Raw genomic sequence first — 22,189 nt, forward strand, 5'->3', positions numbered from 1 at the left:
CGGTCCTTGCGAAGCTCTATGTACTGCGAGCGCAGCTACTTGCAGCTGAGAAGGACCGCGGAGCTAGCAGCGAATTCGGAGAGCGCTAAGCACGAAGTCAAGAAGCGAGACGTGTCCCTGCAACGCGGTGCTAAGAGCAGCTTCCTGGCGGCGGGGGCGAGCTCCGGCCACAAGACATTCTCGTCCTGGCAACGGATCTCTGTGAAGGGCGTAGGCGAAAAGCTTTCGTTTTCCATTCGAACTGCGAGAGAGGCAGACTGTTACACGGAGCTCTGAGAACAAAGGTGCACGCCCTAGGCTGGCTTGGGCAGAAGAAGCGTTCTCGAGCTCTTGGCTGCCGGCACACTGCTGGGTATGTGGCGCCGCTGCAGCGGCTTCTGGCCGCCGGCAAGTGAAAGCGGAGCCAGGCGTAGGCGTGGGCGAGGGCGGTGAACGAAGCGGCAAAAGCGCCGTGCTTGTGTGCACCACGTTAGAGGCTACTAGGAGAGGAAGGTGGTTGACTCTCGCTTGCCTTCCCAAGTGCCCTTAGCACTCGGAAGGAGCAAGCTGAAGCACTGCTGCTTGTGCTGCTCCTTGGTTCCCTTGCAGCCCGCTCTGAAAGCATTGGCGGTCACTTCTAGGCGCCGAGTTGCACACACACAGCACCACGCTAAGTGCCGCGGAGAAGGGAAATCCAGAGTGCAGCGAGGAGCTTGACGTGGCTTACGTTCAGTAAGGAAAAGGTGAACCTAAGCAGTGCCTCTTCAATCTGGCCGCCTCTGCTCTGGTAGCAACTTTTGCAAGTCGGCAGAGGGAGCCGCGAGTATGTAGAACGGAGGGCAGCGAGACGCCGTGTGTTATGCGCCCTTTCAGGGCTGCTGACAAGGGGCTACTTTAAGAACGCCTTCTTCGTCCTCGCGTCCTTCTCGCTTCGGTCTAGCTGCATGGAGTACAGCACAGCGAAGGAGTGAAGACGGGCACTGCCCCAGCTTTTGCCCTGGCGTGCAACGGCTGTGTGCTGCTTTTCCAAGCAGCAAGAGCACTGAGAAGTGAAAGCGATTGTGAAGGAGCTCTTTGGCTGCTCGTGTGCTCTTCGCTGCACTGCGCCGCTCGCAAGCGGCTTCGTTCTTCGGCGTCTGCCGTCCGGAGAGAGCTGAACTGCAGCGGTCAGTTGCAGCTCTGCCCAACAGCGTGCTCTCAGTTCTGCGGACAAGCACGCCCTGTTGCCTTGGCTCCGAGTGCAAAGTCCCTAGCGAGCACTCACTCAGTGCAATGCACCCAGAAAGACGCTCTCGCTCGTCTTTCAAGGAACGATTCCTAACAGCAGAAGCAGCAGAGGCACAAACTGGATGACGAGAAGGGACAACGTAGAACACGTCTCTGTCCTGGCACGTTGTCGTGTGCGATATGTCCCTCCGGGTCTTCGGTCCTTGCGAAGCTCTATGTACTGCGAGCGCAGCTACTTGCAGCTGAGAAGGACCGCGGAGCTAGCAGCGAATTCGGAGAGCGCTAAGCACGAAGTCAAGAAGCGAGACGTGTCCCTGCAACGCGGTGCTAAGAGCAGCTTCCTGGCGGCGGGGGCGAGCTCCGGCCACAAGACATTCTCGTCGTAGCAACGGATCTCCGTGAAGGGCGTAGGCGGAAAGCTTTCGTTTTCCATTCGAACTGCGAGAGAGGCAGACTGTTACACGGAGCTCTGAGAACAAAGGTGCACGCCCTAGGCGGGCTTGGGCAGAAGAAGCGTTCTCGAGCTCTTGGCTGCCGGCACACTGCTGGGTATGTGGCGCCCCTGCAGCGGCTTCTGGCCGCCGGCAAGTGAAAGCGGAGCAAGGCGTGGGCGAGGGCGGTGAACGAAGCGGCTATGTGCCGTGCTTGTGTGCACCACGTTAGAGGCTACTAGGAGAGGAAGGTGGTTGACTCTCGCTTGCCTTCCCAAGTGCCCTTAGCACTCGGAAGGAGCAAGCTGAAGCACTGCTGCTTGTGCTGCTCCTTGGTTCCCTTGCAGCCCGCTCTGAAAGCATTGGCGGTCACTTCTAGGCGCCGAGTTGCACACACACAGCACCACGCTAAGTGCCGCGGAGAAGGGAAATCCAGAGTGCAGCGAGGAGCTTGACGTGGCTTACGTTCAGTAAGGAAAAGGTGAACCTAAGCAGTGCCTCTTCAATCTGGCCGCCTCTGCTCTGGTAGCAACTTTTGCAAGTCGGCAGAGGGAGCCGCGAGTATGCAGAACGGAGGGCAGCGAGACGCCGTGTGTTATGCGCCCTTTCAGGGCTGCTGACAAGGGGCTACTTTAAGAACGCCTTCTTCGTCCTCGCGTCCTTCTCGCTTCGTTCTAGCTGCATGGAGTACAGCACAGCGAAGGAGTGAAGACGGGCACTGCCCCAGCTTTTGCCCTGGCGTGCAACGGCTGTGTGCTGCTTTTCCAAGCAGCAAGAGCACTGAGAAGTGAAAGCGATTGTGAAGGAGCTCTTTGGCTGCTCGTGTGCTCTTCGCTGCACTGCGCCGCTCGCAAGCGGCTTCGTTCTTCGGCGTCTGCCGTCCGGAGAGAGCTGAACTGCAGCGGTCAGTTTCAGCTCTGCCCAACAGCGTGCTCTCAGTTCTGCGGACAAGCACGCCCTGTTGCCTTGGCTCCGAGTGCAAAGTCCCTAGCGAGCACTCACTCAGTGCAATGCACCCAGAAAGACGCTCTCGCTCGTCTTTCAAGGAGCGATTCCTAACAGCACAAGCAGCAGAGGCACAAACTGGATGACGAGAAGGGACAATGTAGAACACGTCTCTGTCCTGGCACGTTGTCGTGTGCGATATGTCCCTCCGGGTCTTCGGTCCTTGCGAAGCTCTATGTACTGCGAGCGCAGCTACTTGCAGCTGAGAAGGACCGCGGAGCTAGCAGCGAATTCGGAGAGCGCTAAGCACGAAGTCAAGAAGCGAGACGTGTCCCTGCAACGCGGTGCTAAGAGCAGCTTCCTGGCGGCGGGGGCGAGCCCCGGCCACAAGACATTCTCGTCCTGGCAACGGATCTCTGTGAAGGGCGTAGGCGAAAAGCTTTCGTTTTCCATTCGAACTGCGAGAGAGGCAGACTGTTACACGGAGCTCTGAGAACAAAGGTGCACGCCCTAGGCTGGCTTGGGCAGAAGAAGCGTTCTCGAGCTCTTGGCTGCCGGCACACTGCTGGGTATGTGGCGCCCCTGCAGCGGCTTCTGGCCGCCGACAAGTGAAAGGGGAGCAAGGCGTGGGCGAGGGCGGTGAACGAAGCGGCAAAAGCGCCGTGCTTGTGTGCACCACGTTAGAGGCTACTAGGAGAGGAAGGTGGTTGACTCTCGCTTGCCTTCCCAAGTGCCCTTAGCACTCGGAAGGAGCAAGCTGAAGCACTGCTGCTTGTGCTGCTCCTTGGTTCCCTTGCAGCCCGCTCTGAAAGCATTGGCGGTCACTTCTAGGCGCCGAGTTGCACACACACAGCACCACGCTAAGTGCCGCGGAGAAGGGAAATCCAGAGTGCAGCGAGGAGCTGGAAGTGGCTTACGTTCAGTAAGGAAAAGGTGAACTTAAGCACTGCCTCTTCAATCTGGCCGCCTCTGCTCTGGTAGCAACTTTTGCAAGTCGGCAGAGGGAGCCGCGAGTATGTAGAACGGAGGGCAGCGAGACGCCGTGTGTTATGCGCCCTTTCAGGCCTCTGCCAGTAGGCTACTTTAAGAACGACTTCTTCGTCCTCGCGTCCTTCTCGCTTCGCTCTAGCTGCATGGAGTACAGCACAGGGAAGGAGTGAAGACGGACACTGCCCCAGCTTTTGCCCTGGCGTGCAACGGCTGTGTGCTGCTTTTCCAAGCAGCAAGAGCACTGAGAAGTGAAAGCGATTGTGAAGGAGCTCTTTGGCTGCTCGTGTGCTCTTCGCTGCACTGCGCCGCTCGCAAGCGGCTTCGTTCTTCGGCGTCTGCCGTCCGGAGAGAGCTGAACTGCAGCGGTCAGTTTCAGCTCTGCCCAACAGCGTGCTCTCAGTTCTGCGGACAAGCACGCCCTGTTGCCTTGGCTCCGAGTGCAAAGTCCCTAGCGAGCACTCACTCAGTGCAATGCACCCAGAAAGACGCTCTCGCTCGTCTTTCAAGGAGCGATTCCTAACAGCAGAAGCAGCAGAGGCACAAACTGGATGACGAGAAGGGACAACGTAGAACACGTCTCTGTCCTGGCACGTTGTCGTGTGCGATATGTCCCTCCGGGTCTTCGGTCCTTGCGAAGCTCTATGTACTGCGAGCGCAGCTACTTGCAGCTGAGAAGGACCGCGGAGCTAGCAGCGAATTCGGAGAGCGCTAAGCACGAAGTCAAGAAGCGAGACGTGTCCCTGCAACGCGGTGCTAAGAGCAGCTTCCTGGCGGCGGGGGCGAGCCCCGGCCACAAGACATTCTCGTCCTGGCAACGGATCTCTGTGAAGGGCGTAGGCGAAAAGCTTTCGTTTTCCATTCGAACTGCGAGAGAGGCAGACTGTTACACGGAGCTCTGAGAACAAAGGTGCACGCCCTAGGCTGGCTTGGGCAGAAGAAGCGTTCTCGAGCTCTTGGCTGCCGGCACACTGCTGGGTATGTGGCGCCCCTGCAGCGGCTTCTGGCCGCCGGCAAGTGAAAGCGGAGCAAGGCGTGGGCGAGGGCGGTGAACGAAGCGGCTATGTGCCGTGCTTGTGTGCACCACGTTAGAGGCTACTAGGAGAGGAAGGTGGTTGACTCTCGCTTGCCTTCCCAAGTGCCCTTAGCAGTCGGAAGGAGCAAGCTGAAGCACTGCTGCTTGTGCTGCTCCTTGGTTCCCTTGCAGCCCGCTCTGAAAGCATTGGCGGTCACTTCTAGGCGCCGAGTTGCACACACACAGCACCACGCTAAGTGCCGCGGAGAAGGGAAATCCAGAGTGCAGCGAGGAGCTTGACGTGGCTTACGTTCAGTAAGGAAAAGGTGAACTTAAGCACTGCCTCTTCAATCTGGCCGCCTCTGCTCTGGTAGCAACTTTTGCAAGTCGGCAGAGGGAGCCGCGAGTATGCAGAACGGAGGGCAGCGAGACGCCGTGTGTTATGCGCCCTTTCAGGGCTGCTGACAAGGGGCTACTTTAAGAACGCCTTCTTCGTCCTCGCGTCCTTCTCGCTTCGTTCTAGCTGCATGGAGTACAGCACAGCGAAGGAGTGAAGACGGGCACTGCCCCAGCTTTTGCCCTGGCGTGCAACGGCTGTGTGCTGCTTTTCCAAGCAGCAAGAGCACTGAGAAGTGAAAGCGATTGTGAAGGAGCTCTTTGGCTGCTCGTGTGCTCTTCGCTGCACTGCGCCGCTCGCAAGCGGCTTCGTTCTTCGGCGTCTGCCGTCCGGAGAGAGCTGAACTGCAGCGGTCAGTTTCAGCTCTGCCCAACAGCGTGCTCTCAGTTCTGCGGACAAGCACGCCCTGTTGCCTTGGCTCCGAGTGCAAAGTCCCTAGCGAGCACTCACTCAGTGCAATGCACCCAGAAAGACGCTCTCGCTCGTCTTTCAAGGAACGATTCCTAACAGCACAAGCAGCAGAGGCACAAACTGGATGACGAGAAGGGACAATGTAGAACACGTCTCTGTCCTGGCACGTTGTCGTGTGCGATATGTCCCTCCGGGTCTTCGGTCCTTGCGAAGCTCTATGTACTGCGAGCGCAGCTACTTGCAGCTGAGAAGGACCGCGGAGCTAGCAGCGAATTCGGAGAGCGCTAAGCACGAAGTCAAGAAGCGAGACGTGTCCCTGCAACGCGGTGTTAAGAGCAGCTTCCTGGCGGCGGGGGCGAGCTCCGGCCACAAGACATTCTCGTCGTAGCAACGGATCTCCGTGAAGGGCGTAGGCGGAAAGCTTTCGTTTTCCATTCGAACTGCGAGAGAGGCAGACTGTTACACGGAGCTCTGAGAACAAAGGTGCACGCCCTAGGCGGGCTTGGGCAGAAGAAGCGTTCTCGAGCTCTTGGCTGCCGGCACACTGCTGGGTATGTGGCGCCGCTGCAGCGTCTTCTGGCCGCCAGCAAGTGAAAGCGGAGCCAGGCGTAGGCGTGGGCGAGGGCGGTGAACGAAGCGGCTATGTGCCGTGCTTGTGTGCACCACGTTAGAGGCTACTAGGAGAGGAAGGTGGTTGACTCTCGCTTGCCTTCCCAAGTGCCCTTAGCACTCGGAAGGAGCAAGCTGAAGCACTGCTGCTTGTGCTGCTCCTTGGTTCCCTTGCAGCCCGCTCTGAAAGCATTGGCGGTCACTTCTAGGCGCCGAGTTGCACACACACAGCACCACGCTAAGTGCCGCGGAGAAGGGAAATCCAGAGTGCAGCGAGGAGCTGGACGTGGCTTACGTGCAGTAAGGAAAAGGTGAACCTAAGCACTGCCTCTTCAATCTGGCCGCCTCTGCTCTGGTAGCAACTTTTGCAAGTCGGCAGAGGGAGCCGCGAGTATGTAGAACGGAGGGCAGCGAGACGCCGTGTGTTATGCGCCCTTTCAGGGCTGCTGCCAGTAGGCTACTTTAAGAACGCCTTCTTCGTCCTCGCGTCCTTCTCGCTTCGTTCTAGCTGCATGGAGTACAGCACAGCGAAGGAGTGAAGACGGGCACTGCCCCAGCTTTTGCCCTGGCGTGCAACGGCTGTGTGCTGCTTTTCCAAGCAGCAAGAGCACTGAGAAGTGAAAGCGATTGTGAAGGAGCTCTTTGGCTGCTCGTGTGCTCTTCGCTGCACTGCGCCGCTCGCAAGCGGCTTCGTTCTTCGGCGTCTGCCGTCCGGAGAGAGCTGAACTGCAGCGGTCAGTTTCAGCTCTGCCCAACAGCGTGCTCTCAGTTCTGCGGACAAGCACGCCCTGTTGCCTTGGCTCCGAGTGCAAAGTCCCTAGCGAGCACTCACTCAGTGCAATGCACCCAGAAAGACGCTCTCGCTCGTCTTTCAAGGAACGATTCCTAACAGCACAAGCAGCAGAGGCACAAACTGGATGACGAGAAGGGACAACGTAGAACACGTCTCTGTCCTGGCACGTTGTCGTGTGCGATATGTCCCTCCAGGTCTTCGGTCCTTGCGAAGCTCTATGTACTGCGAGCGCAGCTACTTGCAGCTGAGAAGGACCGCGGAGCTAGCAGCGAATTCGGAGAGCGCTAAGCACGAAGTCAAGAAGCGAGACGTGTCCCTGCAACGCGGTGCTAAGAGCAGCTTCCTGGCGGCGGGGGCGAGCCCCGGCCACAAGACATTCTCGTCCTGGCAACGGATCTCTGTGAAGGGCGTAGGCGAAAAGCTTTCGTTTTCCATTCGAACTGCGAGAGAGGCAGACTGTTACACGGAGCTCTGAGAACAAAGGTGCACGCCCTAGGCTGGCTTGGGCAGAAGAAGCGTTCTCGAGCTCTTGGCTGCCGGCACACTGCTGTGTATGTGGCGCCCCTGCAGCGGCTTCTGGCCGCCGGCAAGTGAAAGCGGAGCAAGGCGTGGGCGAGGGCGGTGAACGAAGCGGCTATGTGCCGTGCTTGTGTGCACCACGTTAGAGGCTACTAGGAGAGGAAGGTGGTTGACTCTCGCTTGCCTTCCCAAGTGCCCTTAGCAGTCGGAAGGAGCAAGCTGAAGCACTGCTGCTTGTGCTGCTCCTTGGTTCCCTTGCAGCCCGCTCTGAAAGCATTGGCGGTCACTTCTAGGCGCCGAGTTGCACACACACAGCACCACGCTAAGTGCCGCGGAGAAGGGAAATCCAGAGTGCAGCGAGGAGCTTGACGTGGCTTACGTGCAGTAAGGAAAAGGTGAACCTAAGCACTGCCTCTTCAATCTGGCCGCCTCTGCTCTGGTAGCAACTTTTGCAAGTCGGCAAAGGGAGCCGCGAGTACGTAGAACGGAGGGCAGCGAGACGCCGTGTGTTATGCGCCCTTTCAGGGCTGCTGCCAGTAGGCTACTTTAAGAAGGCCTTCTACTTCCTCGCGTCCTTCTCGCTTCGTTCTAGCTGCATGGAGTACAGCACAGCGAAGGAGTGAAGACGGGCACTGCCCCAGCTTTTGCCCTGGCGTGCAACGGCTGTGTGCTGCTTTTCCAAGCAGCAAGAGCACTGAGAAGTGAAAGCGATTGTGAAGGAGCTCTTTGGCTGCTCGTGTGCTCTTCGCTGCACTGCGCCGCTCGCAAGCGGCTTCGTTCTTCGGCGTCTGCCGTCCGGAGAGAGCTGAACTGCAGCGGTCAGTTTCAGCTCTGCCCAACAGCGTGTTCTCAGTTCTGCGGACAAGCACGCCCTGTTGCCTTGGCTCCGAGTGCAAAGTCCCTAGCGAGCACTCACTCAGTGCAATGCACCCAGAAAGACGCTCTCGCTCGTCTTTCAAGGAGCGATTCCTAACAGCAGAAGCAGCAGAGGCACAAACTGGATGACGAGAAGGGACAATGTAGAACACGTCTCTGTCCTGGCACATTGTCGTGTGCGATATGTCCCTCCGGGTCTTCGGTCCTTGCGAAGCTCTATGTACTGCGAGCGCAGCTACTTGCAGCTGAGAAGGACCGTGGAGCTAGCAGCGAATTCGGAGAGCGCTAAGCACGATGTCAAGAAGCGAGAAGTGGCTCTGCAACGCGGTGCTAAGAGCAGCTTCCTGGCGGCGGGGGCGAGCCCCGGCCACAAGACATTCTCGTCCTGGCAACGGATCTCTGTGAAGGGCGTAGGCTAAAAGCTTTCGTTTTCCATTCGAACTGCGAGAGAGGCAGACTGTTACACGGAGCTCTGAGAACAAAGGTGCACGCCCTAGGCGGGCTTGGGCAGAAGAAGCGTTCTCGAGCTCTTGGCTGCCGGCACACTGCTGGGTATTTGGCGCCCCTGCAGCGGCTTCTGGCTGCCGGCAAGTGAAAGCGGAGCAAGGCGTGGGCGAGGGCGGTGAACGAAGCGGCAAAAGCGCCGTGCTTGTGTGCACCACGTTAGAGGCTACTAGGAGAGGAAGGTGGTTGACTCTCGCTTGCCTTCCCAAGTGCCCTTAGCACTCGGAAGGAGCAAGCTGAAGCACTGCTGCTTGTGCTGCTCCTTGGTTCCCTTGCAGCCCGCTCTGAAAGCATTGGCGGTCACTTCTAGGCGCCGAGTTGCACACACACAGCACCACGCTAAGTGCCGCGGAGAAGGGAAATCCAGAGTGCAGCGAGGAGCTGGACGTGGCTTACGTGCAGTAAGGAAAAGGTGAACCTAAGCACTGCCTCTTCAATCTGGCCGCCTCTGCTCTGGTAGCAACTTTTGCAAGTCGGCAAAGGGAGCCGCGAGTACGTAGAACGGAGGGCAGCGAGACGCCGTGTGTTATGCGCCCTTTCAGGGCTGCTGCCAGTAGGCTACTTTAAGAAGGCCTTCTACTTCCTCGCGTCCTTCTCGCTTCGTTCTAGCTGCATGGAGTACAGCACAGCGAAGGAGTGAAGACGGGCACTGCCCCAGCTTTTGCCCTGGCGTGCAACGGCTGTGTGCTGCTTTTCCAAGCAGCAAGAGCACTGAGAAGTGAAAGCGATTGTGAAGGAGCTCTTTGGCTGCTCGTGTGCTCTTCGCTGCACTGCGCCGCTCGCAAGCGGCTTCGTTCTTCGGCGTCTGCCGTCCGGAGAGAGCTGAACTGCAGCGGTCAGTTTCAGCTCTGCCCAACAGCGTGCTCTCAGTTCTGCGGACAAGCACGCCCTGTTGCCTTGGCTCCGAGTGCAAAGTCCCTAGCGAGCACTCACTCAGTGCAATGCACCCAGAAAGACGCTCTCGCTCGTCTTTCAAGGAACGATTCCTAACAGCACAAGCAGCAGAGGCACAAACTGGATGACGAGAAGGGACAACGTAGAACACGTCTCTGTCCTGGCACGTTGTCGTGTGCGATATGTCCCTCCGGGTCTTCGGTCCTTGCGAAGCTCTATGTACTGCGAGCGCAGCTACTTGCAGCTGAGAAGGACCGCGGAGCTAGCAGCGAATTCGGAGAGCGCTAAGCACGAAGTCAAGAAGCGAGACGTGTCCCTGCAACGCGGTGCTAAGAGCAGCTTCCTGGCGGCGGGGGCGAGCCCCGGCCACAAGACATTCTCGTCCTGGCAACGGATCTCTGTGAAGGGCGTAGGCGAAAAGCTTTCGTTTTCCATTCGAACTGCGAGAGAGGCAGACTGTTACACGGAGCTCTGAGAACAAAGGTGCACGCCCTAGGCTGGCTTGGGCAGAAGAAGCGTTCTCGAGCTCTTGGCTGCCGGCACACTGCTGTGTATGTGGCGCCCCTGCAGCGGCTTCTGGCCGCCGGCAAGTGAAAGCGGAGCAAGGCGTGGGCGAGGGCGGTGAACGAAGCGGCTATGTGCCGTGCTTGTGTGCACCACGTTAGAGGCTACTAGGAGAGGAAGGTGGTTGACTCTCGCTTGCCTTCCCAAGTGCCCTTAGCAGTCGGAAGGAGCAAGCTGAAGCACTGCTGCTTGTGCTGCTCCTTGGTTCCCTTGCAGCCCGCTCTGAAAGCATTGGCGGTCACTTCTAGGCGCCGAGTTGCACACACACAGCACCACGCTAAGTGCCGCGGAGAAGGGAAATCCAGAGTGCAGCGAGGAGCTTGACGTGGCTTACGTGCAGTAAGGAAAAGGTGAACCTAAGCACTGCCTCTTCAATCTGGCCGCCTCTGCTCTGGTAGCAACTTTTGCAAGTCGGCAAAGGGAGCCGCGAGTACGTAGAACGGAGGGCAGCGAGACGCCGTGTGTTATGCGCCCTTTCAGGGCTGCTGCCAGTAGGCTACTTTAAGAAGGCCTTCTACTTCCTCGCGTCCTTCTCGCTTCGTTCTAGCTGCATGGAGTACAGCACAGCGAAGGAGTGAAGACGGGCACTGCCCCAGCTTTTGCCCTGGCGTGCAACGGCTGTGTGCTGCTTTTCCAAGCAGCAAGAGCACTGAGAAGTGAAAGCGATTGTGAAGGAGCTCTTTGGCTGCTCGTGTGCTCTTCGCTGCACTGCGCCGCTCGCAAGCGGCTTCGTTCTTCGGCGTCTGCCGTCCGGAGAGAGCTGAACTGCAGCGGTCAGTTTCAGCTCTGCCCAACAGCGTGCTCTCAGTTCTGCGGACAAGCACGCCCTGTTGCCTTGGCTCCGAGTGCAAAGTCCCTAGCGAGCACTCACTCAGTGCAATGCACCCAGAAAGACGCTCTCGCTCGTCTTTCAAGGAACGATTCCTAACAGCACAAGCAGCAGAGGCACAAACTGGATGACGAGAAGGGACAACGTAGAACACGTCTCTGTCCTGGCACGTTGTCGTGTGCGATATGTCCCTCCGGGTCTTCGGTCCTTGCGAAGCTCTATGTACTGCGAGCGCAGCTACTTGCAGCTGAGAAGGACCGCGGAGCTAGCAGCGAATTCGGAGAGCGCTAAGCACGAAGTCAAGAAGCGAGACGTGTCCCTGCAACGCGGTGCTAAGAGCAGCTTCCTGGCGGCGGGGGCGAGCCCCGGCCACAAGACATTCTCGTCCTGGCAACGGATCTCTGTGAAGGGCGTAGGCGAAAAGCTTTCGTTTTCCATTCGAACTGCGAGAGAGGCAGACTGTTACACGGAGCTCTGAGAACAAAGGTGCACGCCCTAGGCTGGCTTGGGCAGAAGAAGCGTTCTCGAGCTCTTGGCTGCCGGCACACTGCTGGGTATGTGGCGCCGCTGCAGCGGCTTCTGGCCGCCGGCAAGTGAAAGCGGAGCCAGGCGTAGGCGTGGGCGAGGGCGGTGAACGAAGCGGCAAAAGCGCCGTGCTTGTGTGCACCACGTTAGAGGCTACTAGGAGAGGAAGGTGGTTGACTCTCGCTTGCCTTCCCAAGTGCCCTTAGCAGTCGGAAGGAGCAAGCTGAAGCACTGCTGCTTGTGCTGCTCCTTGGTTCCCTTGCAGCCCGCTCTGAAAGCATTGGCGGTCACTTCTAGGCGCCGAGTTGCACACACACAGCACCACGCTAAGTGCCGCGGAGAAGGGAAATCCAGAGTGCAGCGAGGAGCTTGACGTGGCTTACGTGCAGTAAGGAAAAGGTGAACCTAAGCACTGCCTCTTCAATCTGGCCGCCTCTGCTCTGGTAGCAACTTTTGCAAGTCGGCAAAGGGAGCCGCGAGTACGTAGAACGGAGGGCAGCGAGACGCCGTGTGTTATGCGCCCTTTCAGGGCTGCTGCCAGTAGGCTACTTTAAGAAGGCCTTCTACTTCCTCGCGTCCTTCTCGCTTCGTTCTAGCTGCATGGAGTACAGCACAGCGAAGGAGTGAAGACGGGCACTGCCCCAGCTTTTGCCCTGGCGTGCAACGGCTGTGTGCTGCTTTTCCAAGCAGCAAGAGCACTGAGAAGTGAAAGCGATTGTGAAGGAGCTCTTTGGCTGCTCGTTTGCTCTTCGCTGCACTGCGCCGCTCGCAAGCGGCTTCGTTCTTCGGCGTCTGCCGTCCGGAGAGAGCTGAACTGCAGCGGTCAGTTGCAGCTCTGCCCAACAGCGTGCTCTCAGTTCTGCGGACAAGCACGCCCTGTTGCCTTGGCTCCGAGTGCAAAGTCCCTAGCGAGCACTCACTCAGTGCAATGCACCCAGAAAGACGCTCTCGCTCGTCTTTCAAGGAACGATTCCTAACAGCACAAGCAGCAGAGGCACAAACTGGATGACGAGAAGGGACAATGTAGAACACGTCTCTGTCCTGGCACGTTGTCGTGTGCGATATGTCCCTCCGGGTCTTCGGTCCTTGCGAAGCTCTATGTACTGCGAGCGCAGCTACTTGCAGCTGAGAAGGACCGCGGAGCTAGCAGCGAATTCGGAGAGCGCTAAGCACGAAGTCAAGAAGCGAGACGTGTCCCTGCAACGCGGTGCTAAGAGCAGCTTCCTGGCGGCGGGGGCGAGCTCCGGCCACAAGACATTCTCGTCGTAGCAACGGATCTCCGTGAAGGGCGTAGGCGGAAAGCTTTCGTTTTCCATTCGAACTGCGAGAGAGGCAGACTGTTACACGGAGCTCTGAGAACAAAGGTGCACGCCCTAGGCGGGCTTGGGCAGAAGAAGCGTTCTCGAGCTCTTGGCTGCCGGCACACTGCTGGGTATGTGGCGCCCCTGCAGCGGCTTCTGGCCGCCGGCAAGTGAAAGCGGAGCAAGGCGTGGGCGAGGGCGGTGAACGAAGCGGCTATGTGCCGTGCTTGTGTGCACCACGTTAGAGGCTACTAGGAGAGGAAGGTGGTTGACTCTCGCTTGCCTTCCCAAGTGCCCTTAGCAGTCGGAAGGAGCAAGCTGAAGCACTGCTGCTTGTGCTGCTCCTTGGTTCCCTTGCAGCCCGCTCTGAAAGCATTGGCGGTCGCTTCTAGGCGCCGAGTTGCACACACACAGCACCACGCTAAGTGCCGCGGAGAAGGGAAATCCAGAGTGCAGCGAGGAGCTTGACGTGGCTTACGTTCAGTAAGGAAAAGGTGAACCTAAGCAGTGCCTCTTCAATCTGGCCGCCTCTGCTCTGGTAGCAACTTTTGCAAGTCGGCAGAGGGAGCCGCGAGTATGCAGAACGGAGGGCAGCGAGACGCCGTGTGTTATGCGCCCTTTCAGGGCTGCTGACAAGGGGCTACTTTAAGAACGCCTTCTTCGTCCTCGCGTCCTTCTCGCTTCGTTCTAGCTGCATGGAGTACAGCACAGCGAAGGAGTGAAGACGGGCACTGCCCCAGCTTTTGCCCTGGCGTGCAACGGCTGTGTGCTGCTTTTCCAAGCAGCAAGAGCACTGAGAAGTGAAAGCGATTGTGAAGGAGCTCTTTGGCTGCTCGTGTGCTCTTCGCTGCACTGCGCCGCTCGCAAGCGGCTTCGTTCTTCGGCGTCTGCCGTCCGGAGAGAGCTGAACTGCAGCGGTCAGTTTCAGCTCTGCCCAACAGCGTGCTCTCAGTTCTGCGGACAAGCACGCCCTGTTGCCTTGGCTCCGAGTGCAAAGTCCCTAGCGAGCACTCACTCAGTGCAATGCACCCAGAAAGACGCTCTCGCTCGTCTTTCAAGGAGCGATTCCTAACAGCAGAAGCAGCAGAGGCACAAACTGGATGACGAGAAGGGACAATGTAGAACACGTCTCTGTCCTGGCACGTTGTCGTGTGCGATATGTCCCTCCGGGTCTTCGGTCCTTGCGAAGCTCTATGTACTGCGAGCGCAGCTACTTGCAGCTGAGAAGGACCGCGGAGCTAGCAGCGAATTCGGAGAGCGCTAAGCACGAAGTCAAGAAGCGAGACGTGTCCCTGCAACGCGGTGCTAAGAGCAGCTTCCTGGCGGCGGGGGCGAGCCCCGGCCACAAGACATTCTCGTCCTGGCAACGGATCTCTGTGAAGGGCGTAGGCGAAAAGCTTTCGTTTTCCATTCGAACTGCGAGAGAGGCAGACTGTTACACGGAGCTCTGAGAACAAAGGTGCACGCCCTAGGCTGGCTTGGGCAGAAGAAGCGTTCTCGAGCTCTTGGCTGCCGGCACACTGCTGGGTATGTGGCGCCGCTGCAGCGGCTTCTGGCCGCCGGCAAGTGAAAGCGGAGCCAGGCGTAGGCGTGGGCGAGGGCGGTGAACGAAGCGGCAAAAGCGCCGTGCTTGTGTGCACCACGTTAGAGGCTACTAGGAGAGGAAGGTGGTTGACTCTCGCTTGCCTTCCCAAGTGCCCTTAGCACTCGGAAGGAGCAAGCTGAAGCACTGCTGCTTGTGCTGCTCCTTGGTTCCCTTGCAGCCCGCTCTGAAAGCATTGGCGGTCACTTCTAGGCGCCGAGTTGCACACACACAGCACCACGCTAAGTGCCGCGGAGAAGGGAAATCCAGAGTGCAGCGAGGAGCTGGACGTGGCTTACGTGCAGTAAGGAAAAGGTGAACCTAAGCACTGCCTCTTCAATCTGGCCGCCTCTGCTCTGGTAGCAACTTTTGCAAGTCGGCAAAGGGAGCCGCGAGTACGTAGAACGGAGGGCAGCGAGACGCCGTGTGTTATGCGCCCTTTCAGGGCTGCTGCCAGTAGGCTACTTTAAGAAGGCCTTCTACTTCCTCGCGTCCTTCTCGCTTCGTTCTAGCTGCATGGAGTACAGCACAGCGAAGGAGTGAAGACGGGCACTGCCCCAGCTTTTGCCCTGGCGTGCAACGGCTGTGTGCTGCTTTTCCAAGCAGCAAGAGCACTGAGAAGTGAAAGCGATTGTGAAGGAGCTCTTTGGCTGCTCGTGTGCTCTTCGCTGCACTGCGCCGCTCGCAAGCGGCTTCGTTCTTCGGCGTCTGCCGTCCGGAGAGAGCTGAACTGCAGCGGTCAGTTTCAGCTCTGCCCAACAGCGTGCTCTCAGTTCTGCGGACAAGCACGCCCTGTTGCCTTGGCTCCGAGTGCAAAGTCCCTAGCGAGCACTCACTCAGTGCAATGCACCCAGAAAGACGCTCTCGCTCGTCTTTCAAGGAACGATTCCTAACAGCAGAAGCAGCAGAGGCACAAACTGGATGACGAGAAGGGACAACGTAGAACACGTCTCTGTCCTGGCACGTTGTCGTGTGCGATATGTCCCTCCGGGTCTTCGGTCCTTGCGAAGCTCTATGTACTGCGAGCGCAGCTACTTGCAGCTGAGAAGGACCGCGGAGCTAGCAGCGAATTCGGAGAGCGCTAAGCACGAAGTCAAGAAGCGAGACGTGTCCCTGCAACGCGGTGCTAAGAGCAGCTTCCTGGCGGCGGGGGCGAGCCCCGGCCACAAGACATTCTCGTCCTGGCAACGGATCTCTGTGAAGGGCGTAGGCGAAAAGCTTTCGTTTTCCATTCGAACTGCGAGAGAGGCAGACTGTTACACGGAGCTCTGAGAACAAAGGTGCACGCCCTAGGCTGGCTTGGGCAGAAGAAGCGTTCTCGAGCTCTTGGCTGCCGGCACACTGCTGGGTATGTGGCGCCGCTGCAGCGGCTTCTGGCCGCCGGCAAGTGAAAGCGGAGCCAGGCGTAGGCGTGGGCGAGGGCGGTGAACGAAGCGGCAAAAGCGCCGTGCTTGTGTGCACCACGTTAGAGGCTACTAGGAGAGGAAGGTGGTTGACTCTCGCTTGCCTTCCCAAGTGCCCTTAGCACTCGGAAGGAGCAAGCTGAAGCACTGCTGCTTGTGCTGCTCCTTGGTTCCCTTGCAGCCCGCTCTGAAAGCATTGGCGGTCACTTCTAGGCGCCGAGTTGCACACACACAGCACCACGCTAAGTGCCGCGGAGAAGGGAAATCCAGAGTGCAGCGAGGAGCTTGACGTGGCTTACGTTCAGTAAGGAAAAGGTGAACCTAAGCAGTGCCTCTTCAATCTGGCCGCCTCTGCTCTGGTAGCAACTTTTGCAAGTCGGCAGAGGGAGCCGCGAGTATGTAGAACGGAGGGCAGCGAGACGCCGTGTGTTATGCGCCCTTTCAGGGCTGCTGACAAGGGGCTACTTTAAGAACGCCTTCTTCGTCCTCGCGTCCTTCTCGCTTCGGTCTAGCTGCATGGAGTACAGCACAGCGAAGGAGTGAAGACGGGCACTGCCCCAGCTTTTGCCCTGGCGTGCAACGGCTGTGTGCTGCTTTTCCAAGCAGCAAGAGCACTGAGAAGTGAAAGCGATTGTGAAGGAGCTCTTTGGCTGCTCGTGTGCTCTTCGCTGCACTGCGCCGCTCGCAAGCGGCTTCGTTCTTCGGCGTCTGCCGTCCGGAGAGAGCTGAACTGCAGCGGTCAGTTGCAGCTCTGCCCAACAGCGTGCTCTCAGTTCTGCGGACAAGCACGCCCTGTTGCCTTGGCTCCGAGTGCAAAGTCCCTAGCGAGCACTCACTCAGTGCAATGCACCCAGAAAGACGCTCTCGCTCGTCTTTCAAGGAACGATTCCTAACAGCAGAAGCAGCAGAGGCACAAACTGGATGACGAGAAGGGACAACGTAGAACACGTCTCTGTCCTGGCACGTTGTCGTGTGCGATATGTCCCTCCGGGTCTTCGGTCCTTGCGAAGCTCTATGTACTGCGAGCGCAGCTACTTGCAGCTGAGAAGGACCGCGGAGCTAGCAGCGAATTCGGAGAGCGCTAAGCACGAAGTCAAGAAGCGAGACGTGTCCCTGCAACGCGGTGCTAAGAGCAGCTTCCTGGCGGCGGGGGCGAGCTCCGGCCACAAGACATTCTCGTCGTAGCAACGGATCTCCGTGAAGGGCGTAGGCGGAAAGCTTTCGTTTTCCATTCGAACTGCGAGAGAGGCAGACTGTTACACGGAGCTCTGAGAACAAAGGTGCACGCCCTAGGCGGGCTTGGGCAGAAGAAGCGTTCTCGAGCTCTTGGCTGCCGGCACACTGCTGGGTATGTGGCGCCCCTGCAGCGGCTTCTGGCCGCCGGCAAGTGAAAGCGGAGCAAGGCGTGGGCGAGGGCGGTGAACGAAGCGGCTATGTGCCGTGCTTGTGTGCACCACGTTAGAGGCTACTAGGAGAGGAAGGTGGTTGACTCTCGCTTGCCTTCCCAAGTGCCCTTAGCAGTCGGAAGGAGCAAGCTGAAGCACTGCTGCTTGTGCTGCTCCTTGGTTCCCTTGCAGCCCGCTCTGAAAGCATTGGCGGTCACTTCTAGGCGCCGAGTTGCACACACACAGCACCACGCTAAGTGCCGCGGAGAAGGGAAATCCAGAGTGCAGCGAGGAGCTTGACGTGGCTTACGTTCAGTAAGGAAAAGGTGAACTTAAGCACTGCCTCTTCAATCTGGCCGCCTCTGCTCTGGTAGCAACTTTTGCAAGTCGGCAGAGGGAGCCGCGAGTATGCAGAACGGAGGGCAGCGAGACGCCGTGTGTTATGCGCCCTTTCAGGGCTGCTGACAAGGGGCTACTTTAAGAACGCCTTCTTCGTCCTCGCGTCCTTCTCGCTTCGTTCTAGCTGCATGGAGTACAGCACAGCGAAGGAGTGAAGACGGGCACTGCCCCAGCTTTTGCCCTGGCGTGCAACGGCTGTGTGCTGCTTTTCCAAGCAGCAAGAGCACTGAGAAGTGAAAGCGATTGTGAAGGAGCTCTTTGGCTGCTCGTGTGCTCTTCGCTGCACTGCGCCGCTCGCAAGCGGCTTCGTTCTTCGGCGTCTGCCGTCCGGAGAGAGCTGAACTGCAGCGGTCAGTTTCAGCTCTGCCCAACAGCGTGCTCTCAGTTCTGCGGACAAGCACGCCCTGTTGCCTTGGCTCCGAGTGCAAAGTCCCTAGCGAGCACTCACTCAGTGCAATGCACCCAGAAAGACGCTCTCGCTCGTCTTTCAAGGAACGATTCCTAACAGCACAAGCAGCAGAGGCACAAACTGGATGACGAGAAGGGACAATGTAGAACACGTCTCTGTCCTGGCACGTTGTCGTGTGCGATATGTCCCTCCGGGTCTTCGGTCCTTGCGAAGCTCTATGTACTGCGAGCGCAGCTACTTGCAGCTGAGAAGGACCGCGGAGCTAGCAGCGAATTCGGAGAGCGCTAAGCACGAAGTCAAGAAGCGAGACGTGTCCCTGCAACGCGGTGTTAAGAGCAGCTTCCTGGCGGCGGGGGCGAGCTCCGGCCACAAGACATTCTCGTCGTAGCAACGGATCTCCGTGAAGGGCGTAGGCGGAAAGCTTTCGTTTTCCATTCGAACTGCGAGAGAGGCAGACTGTTACACGGAGCTCTGAGAACAAAGGTGCACGCCCTAGGCGGGCTTGGGCAGAAGAAGCGTTCTCGAGCTCTTGGCTGCCGGCACACTGCTGGGTATGTGGCGCCGCTGCAGCGTCTTCTGGCCGCCAGCAAGTGAAAGCGGAGCCAGGCGTAGGCGTGGGCGAGGGCGGTGAACGAAGCGGCTATGTGCCGTGCTTGTGTGCACCACGTTAGAGGCTACTAGGAGAGGAAGGTGGTTGACTCTCGCTTGCCTTCCCAAGTGCCCTTAGCACTCGGAAGGAGCAAGCTGAAGCACTGCTGCTTGTGCTGCTCCTTGGTTCCCTTGCAGCCCGCTCTGAAAGCATTGGCGGTCACTTCTAGGCGCCGAGTTGCACACACACAGCACCACGCTAAGTGCCGCGGAGAAGGGAAATCCAGAGTGCAGCGAGGAGCTGGACGTGGCTTACGTGCAGTAAGGAAAAGGTGAACCTAAGCACTGCCTCTTCAATCTGGCCGCCTCTGCTCTGGTAGCAACTTTTGCAAGTCGGCAGAGGGAGCCGCGAGTATGTAGAACGGAGGGCAGCGAGACGCCGTGTGTTATGCGCCCTTTCAGGGCTGCTGCCAGTAGGCTACTTTAAGAACGCCTTCTTCGTCCTCGCGTCCTTCTCGCTTCGTTCTAGCTGCATGGAGTACAGCACAGCGAAGGAGTGAAGACGGGCACTGCCCCAGCTTTTGCCCTGGCGTGCAACGGCTGTGTGCTGCTTTTCCAAGCAGCAAGAGCACTGAGAAGTGAAAGCGATTGTGAAGGAGCTCTTTGGCTGCTCGTGTGCTCTTCGCTGCACTGCGCCGCTCGCAAGCGGCTTCGTTCTTCGGCGTCTGCCGTCCGGAGAGAGCTGAACTGCAGCGGTCAGTTTCAGCTCTGCCCAACAGCGTGCTCTCAGTTCTGCGGACAAGCACGCCCTGTTGCCTTGGCTCCGAGTGCAAAGTCCCTAGCGAGCACTCACTCAGTGCAATGCACCCAGAAAGACGCTCTCGCTCGTCTTTCAAGGAACGATTCCTAACAGCACAAGCAGCAGAGGCACAAACTGGATGACGAGAAGGGACAACGTAGAACACGTCTCTGTCCTGGCACGTTGTCGTGTGCGATATGTCCCTCCAGGTCTTCGGTCCTTGCGAAGCTCTATGTACTGCGAGCGCAGCTACTTGCAGCTGAGAAGGACCGCGGAGCTAGCAGCGAATTCGGAGAGCGCTAAGCACGAAGTCAAGAAGCGAGACGTGTCCCTGCAACGCGGTGCTAAGAGCAGCTTCCTGGCGGCGGGGGCGAGCCCCGGCCACAAGACATTCTCGTCCTGGCAACGGATCTCTGTGAAGGGCGTAGGCGAAAAGCTTTCGTTTTCCATTCGAACTGCGAGAGAGGCAGACTGTTACACGGAGCTCTGAGAACAAAGGTGCACGCCCTAGGCTGGCTTGGGCAGAAGAAGCGTTCTCGAGCTCTTGGCTGCCGGCACACTGCTGTGTATGTGGCGCCCCTGCAGCGGCTTCTGGCCGCCGGCAAGTGAAAGCGGAGCAAGGCGTGGGCGAGGGCGGTGAACGAAGCGGCTATGTGCCGTGCTTGTGTGCACCACGTTAGAGGCTACTAGGAGAGGAAGGTGGTTGACTCTCGCTTGCCTTCCCAAGTGCCCTTAGCAGTCGGAAGGAGCAAGCTGAAGCACTGCTGCTTGTGCTGCTCCTTGGTTCCCTTGCAGCCCGCTCTGAAAGCATTGGCGGTCACTTCTAGGCGCCGAGTTGCACACACACAGCACCACGCTAAGTGCCGCGGAGAAGGGAAATCCAGAGTGCAGCGAGGAGCTTGACGTGGCTTACGTGCAGTAAGGAAAAGGTGAACCTAAGCACTGCCTCTTCAATCTGGCCGCCTCTGCTCTGGTAGCAACTTTTGCAAGTCGGCAAAGGGAGCCGCGAGTACGTAGAACGGAGGGCAGCGAGACGCCGTGTGTTATGCGCCCTTTCAGGGCTGCTGCCAGTAGGCTACTTTAAGAAGGCCTTCTACTTCCTCGCGTCCTTCTCGCTTCGTTCTAGCTGCATGGAGTACAGCACAGCGAAGGAGTGAAGACGGGCACTGCCCCAGCTTTTGCCCTGGCGTGCAACGGCTGTGTGCTGCTTTTCCAAGCAGCAAGAGCACTGAGAAGTGAAAGCGATTGTGAAGGAGCTCTTTGGCTGCTCGTGTGCTCTTCGCTGCACTGCGCCGCTCGCAAGCGGCTTCGTTCTTCGGCGTCTGCCGTCCGGAGAGAGCTGAACTGCAGCGGTCAGTTTCAGCTCTGCCCAACAGCGTGTTCTCAGTTCTGCGGACAAGCACGCCCTGTTGCCTTGGCTCCGAGTGCAAAGTCCCTAGCGAGCACTCACTCAGTGCAATGCACCCAGAAAGACGCTCTCGCTCGTCTTTCAAGGAGCGATTCCTAACAGCAGAAGCAGCAGAGGCACAAACTGGATGACGAGAAGGGACAATGTAGAACACGTCTCTGTCCTGGCACATTGTCGTGTGCGATATGTCCCTCCGGGTCTTCGGTCCTTGCGAAGCTCTATGTACTGCGAGCGCAGCTACTTGCAGCTGAGAAGGACCGTGGAGCTAGCAGCGAATTCGGAGAGCGCTAAGCACGATGTCAAGAAGCGAGAAGTGGCTCTGCAACGCGGTGCTAAGAGCAGCTTCCTGGCGGCGGGGGCGAGCCCCGGCCACAAGACATTCTCGTCCTGGCAACGGATCTCTGTGAAGGGCGTAGGCTAAAAGCTTTCGTTTTCCATTCGAACTGCGAGAGAGGCAGACTGTTACACGGAGCTCTGAGAACAAAGGTGCACGCCCTAGGCGGGCTTGGGCAGAAGAAGCGTTCTCGAGCTCTTGGCTGCCGGCACACTGCTGGGTATTTGGCGCCCCTGCAGCGGCTTCTGGCTGCCGGCAAGTGAAAGCGGAGCAAGGCGTGGGCGAGGGCGGTGAACGAAGCGGCAAAAGCGCCGTGCTTGTGTGCACCACGTTAGAGGCTACTAGGAGAGGAAGGTGGTTGACTCTCGCTTGCCTTCCCAAGTGCCCTTAGCACTCGGAAGGAGCAAGCTGAAGCACTGCTGCTTGTGCTGCTCCTTGGTTCCCTTGCAGCCCGCTCTGAAAGCATTGGCGGTCACTTCTAGGCGCCGAGTTGCACACACACAGCACCACGCTAAGTGCCGCGGAGAAGGGAAATCCAGAGTGCAGCGAGGAGCTGGACGTGGCTTACGTGCAGTAAGGAAAAGGTGAACCTAAGCACTGCCTCTTCAATCTGGCCGCCTCTGCTCTGGTAGCAACTTTTGCAAGTCGGCAAAGGGAGCCGCGAGTACGTAGAACGGAGGGCAGCGAGACGCCGTGTGTTATGCGCCCTTTCAGGGCTGCTGCCAGTAGGCTACTTTAAGAAGGCCTTCTACTTCCTCGCGTCCTTCTCGCTTCGTTCTAGCTGCATGGAGTACAGCACAGCGAAGGAGTGAAGACGGGCACTGCCCCAGCTTTTGCCCTGGCGTGCAACGGCTGTGTGCTGCTTTTCCAAGCAGCAAGAGCACTGAGAAGTGAAAGCGATTGTGAAGGAGCTCTTTGGCTGCTCGTGTGCTCTTCGCTGCACTGCGCCGCTCGCAAGCGGCTTCGTTCTTCGGCGTCTGCCGTCCGGAGAGAGCTGAACTGCAGCGGTCAGTTTCAGCTCTGCCCAACAGCGTGCTCTCAGTTCTGCGGACAAGCACGCCCTGTTGCCTTGGCTC

This window comes from Sturnus vulgaris, chromosome 26 (assembly GCF_052056855.1).
Source record: "Sturnus vulgaris isolate bStuVul1 chromosome 26, bStuVul1.hap1, whole genome shotgun sequence".
Classification (NCBI taxonomy): Eukaryota; Metazoa; Chordata; class Aves; order Passeriformes; family Sturnidae; genus Sturnus; species Sturnus vulgaris.